Source organism: Hirundo rustica, chromosome 3, assembly GCF_015227805.2.
Source record: "Hirundo rustica isolate bHirRus1 chromosome 3, bHirRus1.pri.v3, whole genome shotgun sequence".
In the NCBI taxonomy this organism is placed as follows: domain Eukaryota; kingdom Metazoa; phylum Chordata; class Aves; order Passeriformes; family Hirundinidae; genus Hirundo; species Hirundo rustica.
In genome coordinates this window covers 113390579-113404559 of record NC_053452.1, presented here as the reverse complement: position 1 = coordinate 113404559, position 13981 = coordinate 113390579, and the positions used below count along the sequence as shown (strand labels likewise).

Genomic DNA, 13981 nt, shown 5'->3' with positions numbered 1-13981 from the left:
CACATTTGTTATGTTTTCATTCATATTGAACGATGGACTCATTTAATTTTTTCCTTTTCTTACCCATTCCATCTCTGCCTTGTGTGTTTAGTGTCAAGTGCACGTCTGTATTTCACTATATGTGTTTGAAGGTACTTTGGCTGAAGGAAACCCTGAAGAGGATTTGTTTTCACCATTTCTACCAGATAAATATGGTTATTTTTTTGGTATAATACAGGTGTCAAATAATTACATGCTTAAGCCTGATCTAGTTAATTAAGTTTTTCCTGTAGCCACTGTGAAAAAATAAAACTTTTTAAGAGGGAAATTTTGAAGCAGACTACTATCTTGGAGTGCCTAAAATAATAATATGCATCAGTATATGTAACTATATATATATATATATATATGGGAAGTTGGAGTGCTCTTTTGCTGTGACTCTCTTGATTATCTTCACTTACTTCAGTTCACCAAAATTCATTGGTTTATTTAGCCTCTTCATGCACAAACAGGGTTATTTTCAAACCAGAAGCTGATCTCTAGAAGTGTTCCCGATATCTTCTACCTATAAATGGGAATGGGAATAAACCAGACCAAAGTGAAATATCCTTGAAATGGCTACAGCATTCCGTGTTAGGACTTCAGCCTGCATTGATTCAGTCTACAAATCAAATCCTGTATGCCCAGAATATAAACTAACAGGTACATTGCCCATGTTTTCCTTCTGACTCAAAAAGTTGTCTAAGGCTTACTCTGAACTTTGAGATTCCTGAGAAATGTCAACTGAACCTCACTTTAGGAAGTAAATTTTAATTCTGGGTCAACACTTTGACATAATATTAACTTGTGCAAAGTAATCTCAGCACAAACACAAACATAGTATTTCATTCTTGTTGTGAGGAGTGCAGCCACTGTAAATAACTTCTGACTGAGAAGTCATTATTTCGTTAGGAAACAACTAAAATTCTCAATAGTCTTTCTACCCAGTAAGCTGAGTATCTGTAAATCAGCCAAATTAGCTGTCAATACAGATGCGCTGTTGACAAGTTTAGGAGTTTGTCTCATCTCAATCTTCTTAAAAATGAAATTATACAGTCAGGACCTAAATATATTTGGAGTTTTTATCCAGATCACTGAGATTTATCTATCTATCAAGGCTGAGTGGGTTGGGATGACAAAAGTGGGGACAGTGATCAGGGCAAGCTTGTGGTGCAGCAAAGGACATTATTCTGTCCTCACCTACTCTGAAGCAAAATTAGAGGCTTGTTCCAGCCAGGCCTTCAGATTTTCATAAGAATTGAAACAGCATTAAAAGAGATTTCAGGCTTGTAAAAGACCCCAAGCATGCAGTTAGCACCAAAGTGGGACATGAATTCAAACAGGATCTCATGAGACCAATCCACTGCTGGTGAATCAAAGACTGGAAGGCGTCAGGGACGTCTAACCAGCCACCTCATCATCAGACCAGTCTCCAAAGTAGCCTTGGAGTCAAAGTGGAATTCCAGGCAAATCCTGTGTTGGGTTGAGCAGCACTGACATGTTTTCCCATCTGTCAGAGATCTTTGGCTCCCGCTGACTCAAATGATGGGAATAGCTGCTGCTCCACCCCCAGTTCTCTATTTGGAGATGTTATACCTGAGTTATTGGACACACCAAAAATGTGATCACACTCATCCCACCTAACCCTAGGTACCTGAGAGCCCTGCCAGACCAGTAGCCGAAGATTAACAGTGGGTGGCAGAAGCTGCAAGACACCCTCAGTTGTCTGTCCCATCCATTCAACAGAGAATTCCCGTTCCAAAGGAATGAATGGACACTGGATTCTCTTAGGCCCTTCTACAGTTCACACTGTGCACACTAAGCAAAGCAAAGCTTGTGCCAAGTAAGCTGGGCGCTGTAGTAATAATTAGAGTCACCTAGAATTGTATTGAAGGGAGGATGTGTTCCAAGGCAGGATCAGGTATCCCTGTGTTGAAAACACCAATCTCTCTCAGAGGGCAGAAGAGATGTTCAGGCATGTAACAACCTCAGTTTTCCATTTCTAGTCTGTAGCCAGAGTCCATGAGAGCATTCAGTGATGTCAAGGCCTAAAATCATGGCTGAAGCTGAAGTTTATCTGTACTGAGCCCAGAAGGAGAAGCCTTCATCCTAAATCCCAAACATCCAGTGAGGCAAATTGAGCCTTGCTCCCCAATTCCAAATACTCAATCAGGGCATCGAGGAGAGAGTGAGCGTGCAAAATGGGATAGGAGATTAAGTCACTGGTTCAACATCCTGTACGTACTAAGTGGTGAAGTCAAAACTGACTCCTGGCTTTTTGACATCCCATTATTTGCTGTATTAATTAGATCATGGAGCCTTGCTGGGGAAAATCTCAACTTTCTCATCCTGCTTTGGCCCAAAGTGATCAAACACCACTCAGTGCCAATCAAGCCTTGTGAGGTATTAAGAGGAAGCTATGTAAAAGTATCAGGAGATGCTGTGTTTGCTTTTCTTTATCCCTGGGATAAATCCAGGAGCCTCTCCTTTGCTGATTTTGTATTATGCATTTGAAAGTGTTGTTGGAGCAGATCAAAACCCGAGGAAGCGAGAGGGGTATTGTTTTGTGCGAGGGTGTTTTGAAGCCTCGGGTTGCTTATACAGCAAAATAAAGCAGCGCTGGCTTCTTTCTTTTCTTGCAAAGATCCTTTAGGAATTAATCTGGCAATTCCAGCACCAGAGAAGGGCTCTTCCTTTGCTAATCACCTGGCTTTATTCGGCTCTGAAACTCACTCAGAAACTCCCCGTGTGTGCATTAACCAAAGGTACAGGATTATGTTTGTTTAATAATACAGTGGTGTCTTGCTGAACAACTGTAATTTCCATGTACTTATTGATCTTAATTTATAATGCCATTAGCTTTCTAAACTGCCATTAACTAATGATGGGCTCTGTAGGCTTAACAGCTCTTTCAAATCAGTTGCTGACAAGTGGGCCCCAGAAGCATTTGTCAAAAGGGTAATGGATCCCTATCAGAGTGGCAATAAATTAGGTTATAGTCTTATCAAATTAAACAATGGATGAAGGAAAATTAGCTATCAATAAAAATCTATAAAGCTGCCCTGATTATTCCCAGTCAATTATATCAATTAGAGATCAAACAGTGAACCCCCTGCAGTACGTTAAATAGAACTAACCGGGGCCAAAGGCGGCCAAATTGTGTTACAAAATGCAACACCACGGGCAGCTGTAGGAGATAATCATTGCTGTCATTGACAAAGGAGCTGCTTTATTAGAAAGCTGGATGTTGCCTGCGGGCAGGCTTCTGGCGAGAGGACAAAGGCTCTGTGATGAGGAAGGGGGAAGAGGCTTGAACCTGGCTGGCAGCACAAGGAGTGTGTTTCTGGCTGATAGCTCCCCCAACTTTTGTCATTTAAAGCAGGCTGGGCTCCATCAGCTCCTCCTGAGCACTCAGAGAAGTGACTTAGTCAGGAGACTCCTTTTCCTCTCTCTGTTTTTCAGAGCTGTGATGTTGGTTGAATTTTCACTAGCAGCACAAAGTGCTTTAAAGATGTAAACTTGTAGTGATGTTTTAGAAAGATTGTAAATTTAGGCATGGAATAGAGGGTGGTGCTGAGGGGTGATAATACAGCATCTACTGGAAGAAATCCCACTTTACCCTAGAAACTCCCTCAGAGGCCTGAGTCAGTCTTTCTGTCAGATAGACCTTGCACCTACGAGGACGAAAGGGTCTCCTGCCCCTTTCATATTTCACATTGTTTCACTAAGTCACTCTCCCAGGGCTGCCCCAGGTTGGAGCCGGCTGCTTACGGCCATGCTCTTTTCTGCTGCAGCTCATGACACACGGGGATTTTCCCTCTTCTCAGCTGCAGATTGACCACAGGGACCAGGCTATTGGAAAGTGCTCTGAGGGCTGGAGCCCCTCTGCTCTGGAGCCAGGCTGGGAGAGCTGGGAGTGCTCACCTGCAGAAGAGAAGGATCCAGGGAGAGCTCAGAGCCCCTTCCAGAGCCTAAAGGGGCTCCAGGAGAGCTGGAGAGGGACTGGGGACAAGGGATGGAGGGACAGGACACAGGGAATGGCTTCCCACTGCCAGAGGGGAGGGATGGGTAGAATATTGGGAAGGAATGCTTTGTGTTGGTCACTGTTGGCAGTAGGAGCAGCTGAGTAGAGACATTTTGATTCTTCCTGCTTAAAATGTTGAATCGGATGCAGGAGAAAACAGGCTTCTTCAGAAAAAAATTAGATACTGTTGCTCTCTTCTATAGAAACTCATAGACACGATCACATCAGCACTGAATGCCAGCCCACATTCACACAGAGGAAAGCAAAGAGACATAAGAAATCACACAGGCTGAAAAATGAGACACCCAAGCTAGGAAATACTGAAATTAAGGTCACCAGAGCATCCCTAAATCAGCCCATTTGTGATAACACTTCGAAGGAAGATTTTGGATATTGTGGTGGTGAATTACAAAACGAGGCACCTTATTTTTTCCTCCTTTGGGCAAAATGATGGCCCAGCAGCATAAAAACAGCACAATACAGTTGTGAACCCAAAGACAGATTTATTTTTTTTTTCCCCATTATCTTACCCATTGCTATTACATAAAAGCTTTCCTTTTTATCCTTTCTTAAATGTTATATTTAATCCAGTGGAAGCTGAGCTTTGGGGGTGCAGTCCTCAAAATCTGGGTTAGACTCCCGAAGATACCCAAGGTCACCCTAAACCTCACTTCTTTTTCCACTGAAATCAGCAGTGCAGGGCTCTGCTTTATGTTCTGCAGCACAGACCTGCAGGTGTCTGCATGTGCACAGTATTTTTGAAGAACTACAAAACAAAACACACCCTAAACTCACGCTTCTTCCAGCAGAGGAGTTTTGAGAGAACAAAAATTGATTGATGTTATTCATATGCACTAAAGAAGACTGGAAGGCTTTCAAATAGACCGTGATGAGACTAGACTTGACTAGAATACCTGTAATATTTCTTGCTGAGCAAAGCACTTAGTAAATGGAAGTGAAGATGATCAAATTTGGTCCTAAGGGATGCCAGGATATAACTGCTGGAGTTTTTGATCCTGTTCAGACTTTTCAATGCGCTTTATTGTGTGCCTGAGAGTCACCTCTTTCAAGACACATGATCTCCATCCTTTTTTGAAACCAGGCATATGTGTCAGTACTTGCAGGGCCGGGGTGTGACTGCACATTGGTTTGTAGTAAAGCCAGCAGAAAAGGAGGAATGGTTTCTGTTGGAACACCCCACTTTGAAATTTCCACTTCAGAAATCCTGGCTGTACCATCAGGATTTCTTTCTGTGGGCAATGTTGGTACATAAATAAGTATAGAAATCTCTTTTTCTATTTCCCAACACTCATCAAAACAACAGAGACGAGGAAAGCAAAATAAATATAGTTTTCATTCAAATTTTCAGGGTGGAAACATTCTGAAATGGAGTAACACCAATAAAAATCTGTGTGCTTACTTCAAAAACAGATATTTTATGTAAAAAAAAAAAAATCTCAGTAATTTAAAAAAATAATTTGATTTATTCATCACTTCATTGGAAAGAAATTGTGCACTGTATTTTTGCAAGAGCTGGGTCAAGAGCTGACCCCTCTTTTTTGCCTTAAAAATGCACTCCAAGCCTTTCTGAATGTAACAACTATGAAATGTTGGAAAGGAGTGTCTAGGAAAGCTGTGGAATATCCATCACTGAAAATCATACACAACACATAAGAAAAGAAAAGAAAGAAATAGGAGACAGAGTGGGGACCTTACCTTGTGGAAGGGCAGACACCAAGTTGCAGTTTTGGAATCTTTTCTAAATTTCTTTTGATGTCTCTGCTCTGTAGATGGTTAAATAAATGCTCAGGATTGGTGCCAGTGACTAGGTCAACACCTATTAGAGGAGCTAAGCCCTACAAATCGATGGGCCCTGACAATATTCACCTGAGGGTGTTTAGAGGGCTGGCTGATATCCTTGGGAGTGCCGCTCTCCATAAGCTTTGAGAAGTTGTGGAGATCACAGAATCACAGGATGGTTTGGGTTAGAAGGCACCTTAAATCCGTCCAGCTGGCAGCCTGTCACAGGTGGAGCCCTCCAGGACACAGTGTTGCTCCCTGCACTGTTTGATGTCTCCACAAATGATCTGGATGATGGGATTGAGGGTACCCAGAGGTTTTCTGGTGATACCAAACTGAGTGGGGAAATGGACTCCTTAGAAGAAAGAGCTGCCCTGCAGGAAGACCTGGACAAGCTGTGAGTATAGGCTGACAAGAACCTTATGGAGCTCAACAAGTGTAAGGTCTTGCACCTGGGAAAACAAAATCCAGGAGTGCAGCACAGGCTGGGATCCACTCATCTGGGAACAGTTTGGTGGAAAGAGACCTGGGAGTCCTGGTGGACAGCAAGCTCCAAGGGGTGAACAAGCTGAAGCACAGAAAGCCAAGAGCTTCCGTTCTGCATCAACGAGGACATCACCAGTAGAGATAAAGAAGTCATTAGCCCACTCTTCTCAGTGTTTTTCAGGCCAAACCTAAAACACTGTGTTTAGCTCTGGTCCCCACTGTGGAGGACAATGTTCTCAGGCTGGAAAGGGTCCAGAGAGGTGACAAAGAAAGAACTGGGAATTTTTCCATATGAGGAAAGGCTGAGAAAACTGGTTTTGTTCAGTCTTGAGGAAAGATGGCTTAGGGAAGAACTTATCACCATGTTGCTGCATTTAAAAGGCACTACAAAGGAAGTGGAGGTTCTCTTTTTACAAGGATTCACGTGGAAAATATGAGGGGTAAGACAGGTTGGACCAAATGTTCCTTGAGGTCCCTTTCATCCTGCTATTCTGTAATTAATTGGAAATAAATGTTAATTGACAAATATTTTAACTTCAGTCCTGGGAGCCAGCTTCCTCTACATCTTCCTGAGTAATCCATTTGAGTGCCCTGAGAAGATTTGGTCTCAAATTCTTCCCCTCTGGCCTTAGAGACCTGCTCATCCTCACTTTCTGCTCTGACAGCATCAGCCAGAAGAGTGTTGGGATGCCAGAAAGCAGCTAATGGTGCAAAGCTTCCTGGAAAATAATATATATAGTCCAAAACAGCCCAGGGACTGAGAAATTTGGAGTCACATAGACACTCTTCTGCAGAATCCTGGGTCGCTAATCTTCCCTTTTACCAGAGCACCTCTGCAATTGGATTCCAGGACTCCTTTCCCAGCAATGAGACACAGCATCAGACACCAGACGCAGGGAAAGTGGGGTGGATGCACGGAGGGGGGAAGGGAAAGAAAGTAATTTAGCATCTGGCGAAATGGATTGTGAGCATACAGAAGATGTTATACTATTAAGACTTCTCCCTGTCTCCCTTTCCCTCTCTCTCCTTCTTTTATTAAAGGCCTAGGCAATTTAAAAATGGAGACTGTATCCCACTTAATAGCCTTGCTGTTAATCTTCTCACCAGTCAGCTCTCAGCTCTAAGTATCGAACGCACGAAAAACCCTCCTCCTGTCACCAGCTGTGGTTAGGGAGTGACTGTCCTCAGGGGCTCCAAGCCTTAAAAATAAATAAATAAAAGAAAATTCACCGCTGAGAAAAGGCAATAACAGGAGTCTGCTGTTGTCTAACCTGCCATATAAATGAAACAATCAAAGAAGACAACAAAGGAAACTCCGCTAACATCCAGAGGCAAAAGCAGTTTGCTGTAATATATCCTGTCTTGGGGAACTATTTTTAGCCAAGCCCCTCTTTTTTTTTTTAACAGGCACACACAATCTCTTCCTAATTTTGATTAAGAGAGGAGAAAAAAAAAATAAAAAAAACCAAAACACAACATCTTGAAGACAGGTAGGGAAGAACGTGAAGAGGCAGGCAGCTACAAGAGAGAGCTGAATTAAAACAAATCCTTGTGCGGGTACAAAAGACAAAAATAAAAATTACTTTGAATGTTTAAATAAAAGCAGCTTCTGAAATGAGCACTGTTCAGCTCTCTGAAAACTCAGCCACTGCTGGTGTTTAAGTGTTTTTGCTGTGATCACATGTGGGCGCTAATGACCTGAAACCCTGTTGTGTTTGGAGCTGCATCAGCATTGCTCAAAAAAATGTTCTGACCTCAAATTTATATACATATTTTTTTTAATTTATTTATATATATAAATTAATTTTAAGCATTTAATATACACAGATGCATACCTGCACACACGTGAGCAAGCACATACACATGTAGTTAGTGACAAGTGTCATATATACAAAGCACACACTTAAATCTAAATAACGAATTCTCATTAAAAAAAATCTTTCTGAGATTTAGTATGGGGATTAATTTTGAGATTTCTCTTTCCAGGCTCAGTTCCTGAGCTGTGATTTGATCAAGTGATTATGCATCTCCCAGAGCTAAAAAAAGACACCCAGCTATTCCCCACTCAGTGTCAAACTCTGAATTGGCAGCACTGGAGATATGAACCTGTGGAGATGCTTGAGGCCACGGGAGTGAATTGTGGCTGGCAGCCCCAACCCACACGTGAGGCCACAGTTAGAGCATTCATCTGGTGGGACTATCTTTTAGTTCTGCCCCACAAATTATTTGCTTTCTTGGGTCTATCTAAGAGAACGTGAATGAGCATTATCAAACCTCTCTGTGTTTCTCCATAAATGTCATCCCTTCTACCTTTAGAGAAGATTTCTGCTTTTGAGCTCATTGTCCAGACTGTCTTTATAAACAAGTGGCTGCTTCTCAAGACTTTCTTCTTCAGATGATCCTTTCTTCTGCAGGTGGCCCCTTTTTCTTCAGATGACCCCTTTTTCTGCAGATGACCATACCCCAGAAGTATTATGCCTCTCCACAGATGATGTGCAGAGTTCTGTCTGTCCCAGCCTCAGCTGTAAACAGATGAACTTCATCCACAATGAACTGCTTTTTGGCCATTCTTTGGCCCAGTTTCAATAGGATAAATAAACTTTACTCTCTAGAGAGGTTATTCCAGGGTGTGCAGATTGCAGCTCATTCACAGGAGATGTGATTGCAGTAATGTTAATCTGAAGTTGACCAAAAGACCAACCCAAGCTTTGCTCATTAATGTCTCCACATTTAGTATAAAGGTTGGTGATTTCTAACACTCATTCCTGAACTGGCCTTTAGAGAAGAACACGACTTAACCTGCTGTTAACCAGCACATGTTCCTTCTGGATTGCCTTTCGGAGGCATCTGACCAGCTCTACTGAATGTATGGGGAATACAAAACCCTAAACTGGCCACTCATGGTGATACATTTGGAATTAAAACCTAAAGTTTTATCCATTCATACCCTTAGGTCTAGAGGTCATAGTATATCATGTAATGGCCTCGAGCTGAGTCATTGCATAGCAAACCTTCTGTATAAATTCCTGTTAATTGGATAACAGCCCTGGGCAAAACATTAGTTTGTGAAGAACTTTAAATGTAAGTTGGCAGCTTGGAAGCACCAGCCCCTTAAAAGCTACCAGTCATCTCCTGAAAAGTTATTTTGCAAAAATACAGCTTGGGGAAAAAAAAAAAAAAAAAAAAAAAAAAAAAATTGCCATGCCCAGTGGGTAAACATTGGGCACCCCATCCTCTGTAATATCATCTATTACTGCACTTATGACCATTTATAATTCAGAAGCCTTACATCCAAAGCACACTTATTCCTGCTATTAATTATTCATCAGCCTTTGATAAAATGATAAAATACCATCTCTTTACATAAAGACTGACCAGCAGATTGACAGATCAAGTCAAATAGAGTTGGTAACAGGAGCTCACACCTCACTAGTTGTAATGAGATGATTGAGGTGTAAAAGTTGACTTTGACAAATGAGTTTGAGGATGAGAGGTGGACAGAACAGGTGCATGCTTTGGCTGGTTATTGTTACCTAAAGAAACATATGTTTCAAAATTTTCATGGTCCAACAGCTGCAGGGATTCTATGATTCTGTCATGTGATTTTATGATTCTATGGTATTCCCATGGTTCTGTTCTGAACTGTCTTTTATTTCCTGACTAGGCCAAAACTGCTTCTTTATATCCCTGCTTTACCCACTGATGTTTCTCCTGTCAAGCACGCATATCATGGCAATTTTCTCCCAGGAAATGAGCAACAGGAGAAAATAGCCTCAAGTTGTGCCAGGAAATATTGAACATTAGGAATAATTCCTCCACTGGAAGTATTGTCAAACATTGGAAGAGGCTGCTGAGGTCAGTGGTGGAGTCAATATCCCTGGAAGGATTTAAAAACTGTGTAGATGTGTCACATGAGGACACATGTGATGGGCTTGGCAGTGTTGGGGGAAGGGTTTCCCTCACTGACTTTAAAGATCCTTTCCAACCTAAATAATTCTTTGATTCTAACAGCCACCTCACCCAAGCTGACAATTAGAGGTGTCCAAGGCCAGTTTGGATGGAGTTTGGAGCTGCCTGGTCTCGTAGATGGCCCTCCCTATGGCAGAGGGTTGGAGCGAGATGATCTTTAATCTCCCTTCCAACCCAAACCATTCCGTGAATTTAAGATGATGACCGAGGACCCACAAAGTCAGCGAGCGCTTTCTGAATCCTCCGCCCCTTTCCCCCTTCATCTCCCGGCTGTGCCGAGACCGGAGCCCCGTTTCTGCCAGACACTCAGCTCCTCGCTGTTAATTTCTAGGGCGGCCGGCAGAGCTCAGCTTGGATGCGGCGCCGGTCGGGAGCCGGGATGCAGTTTCCGCTCACAGATCACACATCGCCGAGTGATGCTCGGGGAGCCCCTCGCTCCCCCGGCCCCGCGCCCTGCGAGGTGACATTAGCGCTGGGTAATGATGTGTAAATGTGTCAGAACTGTGCCACCTAGTGAATCCGCTGCCTCCTTCCCCGGATGAAGCCACACGGCTCTCTCCGCAGCAAGCCCCCGATATAATTAGCGTTAATTTGGTTTCTCGGTAGCTGGCTGCGGCACAGCTCCCTGCTCAGACACTCTCTGCTTCTCCTCTGCTCGGTGCAATCAGAGCTTCGTCAGGGATTTGTCTCCTCTGTTTCTGATTGCAAAAGAATTTTTTTTTTTGAGATATTTTGTAACATATATATTTTTTTAAGATATATTTATAAAATATATATTCTCTTATGCGTTTTCTGCATAACAGAATGAATATAAAATGGAAAATTTGGTAGGAAGCAAGTTATTAATGGCATGTGCTGGATTTTTTATACTTAACAACTACTGCTGACTGGTAGTTTCTGGACACCTTTTTTTTCCTCATTATACGGTACAAATTCCTAACTATGAATGTTTTTCTTTTGACAAACTTTTCATTTCCAGAAACTGTTGATTCTCTGTTTCTTATTGCCAGCTCCTCCTGTTTCAAAAGCCTTTAAAGCAAAGTTCCATGTTTAATTTGGAAACATCCATTAAAACCATGGTGTATCCTGTAAAAAATGTGAAATTGAAATAAACTACTTCTGGTTGATTCAAATCAATTTTAGGGAATTATTTTTCTTACTTTATTGTTATTATTGTTCTTGTGTTTCTTGAGATTTTGTCCTTTTTTATGAATACAATGCAACAAAAGTTAAAAAAAAAACCCCATATTTTTTAGTTAAAAAAAACTATTCCAAATTAATTTCCTGGTAATAGTCAGTGCCAGCAATATTGATGTATTCTGTATAACACTCATCATTTTTGACACGGTGCAATAGTGAGCAGAAAGAGAAAAAGTCCAGTCAATTCATCAGAAAGAAGATTTAAAAGAAAGAAAATATTTCACTTCCTTTTAATTTTTTTTTAAGATTTTTGTTTACTTTTCATAAAACTTAATCACATAGAATGAGTTGTTGCATTGAAAAATTGTGGAGGCTTGAGTGATTTGTAAAAGCAAAACCAAACAAAACAAACCAAATTCAGAAAGGTTAATCACAGAATCACAAAGTAATGGATACTCTACACTGAATAGGACCTCTGGAAACAAATTCTTTGCTAAAGCAAGGTCAAAATGGCTGTCTTAAATTCCTATATTCCTTCAGCTGGTGGCATTCAGTGTGAAAGGTGATTACCTGAGACATTTCCAAATCTTGGTGGTTTCATGGTTTAATACTTTTGGAACACCACAGTGTCCAGAATTCAGAGGATTTCAATGCAAATGTCAGGAATTGCGTCCCATAAAACCCAGTATTACTTTGCTGAATGCATTAACCTAACTGAAAATACATATTATTGTTGAGTTAGAATGCTTCTATTTGGGCAAGATATGTGCATTTAAATGCAGGCTTCTTCTCCACAGGAGCTGGTCACCCTTGACTCCTTTTATAGTCTTTGCAAAGCAATTGGCACTAGAAGTGATTAATCTCAGCTTAGAGTAGGTGCCTAAAATAGGTCAGATGAATCACACTCTGCTAGAATCTCTTTCCTTACTGACTGGAAAGAAAACCTAGGATTGACCTAGGTTACATTGGTCTAATTTTGAAATTTTGGAAAAATTTCCTATTTAAAATTTACTGGGGTTGAAATTGCTGAAATTGCCAAAATACCACATTCTGCATCCTCAAAGTTTGAGTCTCCAAGTATCATCCTGAAACATTCTCATTGAAAATATGTTTGTATTGAAAAAAAATTAAGAGGGTATATATTGAATTGAAAGGTAGCATTGAATTTAGCTATATTGATACATGTAGTTGGTTAGTTCAACATTAAGGTCTTCCACTTGTTTTTTCAGTGTCTATTTAACTGTTTTCTAAATGAGGTCAAAATCTTTATCACCATTTTAGAGTCATGGAAACTGTGTGTTCCCTGAATCAGAGAGAAGAAGCTGAAAGATTTGTCTGGAGATCCACCTGAACCATCACAAACACTAGACCATGTTTAGCCACAGTTTTGTCCAACAAGTCTTAATATCTTCTGAGGATGGAACTTTTACGAGGTCTACAGGCCCCAATTCCAGTTGCAAACCTCATAATGAAAACCTTTTCCTGACAACCAGTCTGAACCTTCCAGACTATAATCTGTGGTCTTGACTGTTGTATCTATAGAGAATGGAGAAATGTTTTAGTCTGCTTTGTTTGTCAAGCTACTTGTCAAGTCAGTATGAGTTGGTTTTAGATTGCTCTTAGACTCTTCTATGCCATTCTAAATAAGAGCTGCTTCTGCAAAATCTCCTTGTTGGTCATTTTCTCTAAACCCTTTATAATTCAATTTCTCTGTGTACAACAGGAACAGGAGCCCCAGACTGTAAAGACCCAGAAGTTATTTCAGCAGATGAATAGAATAGAATAGAATAGAATAGAATAGAATAGAATAGAATAGAATAGAATAGATTATTTAAGTTGGAAGGAACTTGCAATAATAATCCAGCCCATCCATCCTGACCGTATCAGGGCTGACCAAAAAGTAAACCACGTTGTTAATGCCCTTGTCCAAATATTGACAGGTTTGGGGAATCAACCACCTCTTCAGGAAGCCTGTTACAGTCTTTGACCTCTCTCTTGGTAAAGATATTTTCCAGAGTCCAGTCTAAACCTCCCCTGGTGCAACAATGAATTATTCCCAGGCCTCCTATCACTGGATACCAGGGAGAAGAGTTCCTATTCACCTACAGAGTGCCCTGACTGGCTTCTCCTTAATGTCTTGAGGATTGGGAAAGGATCAGTCTTTTCCAGTCAGCACCACCTTCTCTTAGCCATAATTGTTCGTAAATGATAGACACATGCCTCAACCAGCCACATCAGCTGACACTTTTAGTGTCCTCAAGTGTATTCTACCTGATCACATGGATTTAATTGAATTCCCCTGAGCAGTGCTTTATCTGTTTCTTCTTCACTCCTGGCTGCCCCTCTCCCTGCCAAGCTGCGTCAACACACTCAGAGCTCTGGAGCAGTCTGGACTTCTGAACACTGATCCTGAGAAGGCCTTTTGCACTTCAGCCTTTTCCACTCTGCTGACAATAAATCAGATTTTCTCCTGCATCCAGCAGTGGACTTGCATTTTCCCTGAACTTTTTTCTGCCACTGGCACACCTGTGGATTCCCTCCTCT

At 41.4% G+C, this 13981-nt stretch overlaps 1 long non-coding RNA gene across 1 annotated transcript; it reads right to left on the bottom strand.

Moving 5' to 3' along the window:
- Positions 1-2712: 2712 nt before the first annotated feature.
- Positions 2713-5847, bottom strand: LOC120750504 (uncharacterized). The gene is made up of 2 exons (XR_005700022.1): positions 5759-5847; positions 2713-3942 (listed from the first exon to the last, which is right to left on the bottom strand). It is a non-coding gene; the product is annotated as an uncharacterized LOC120750504 (long non-coding RNA).
- Between the last annotated feature and the right edge of the window lie 8134 nt (positions 5848-13981).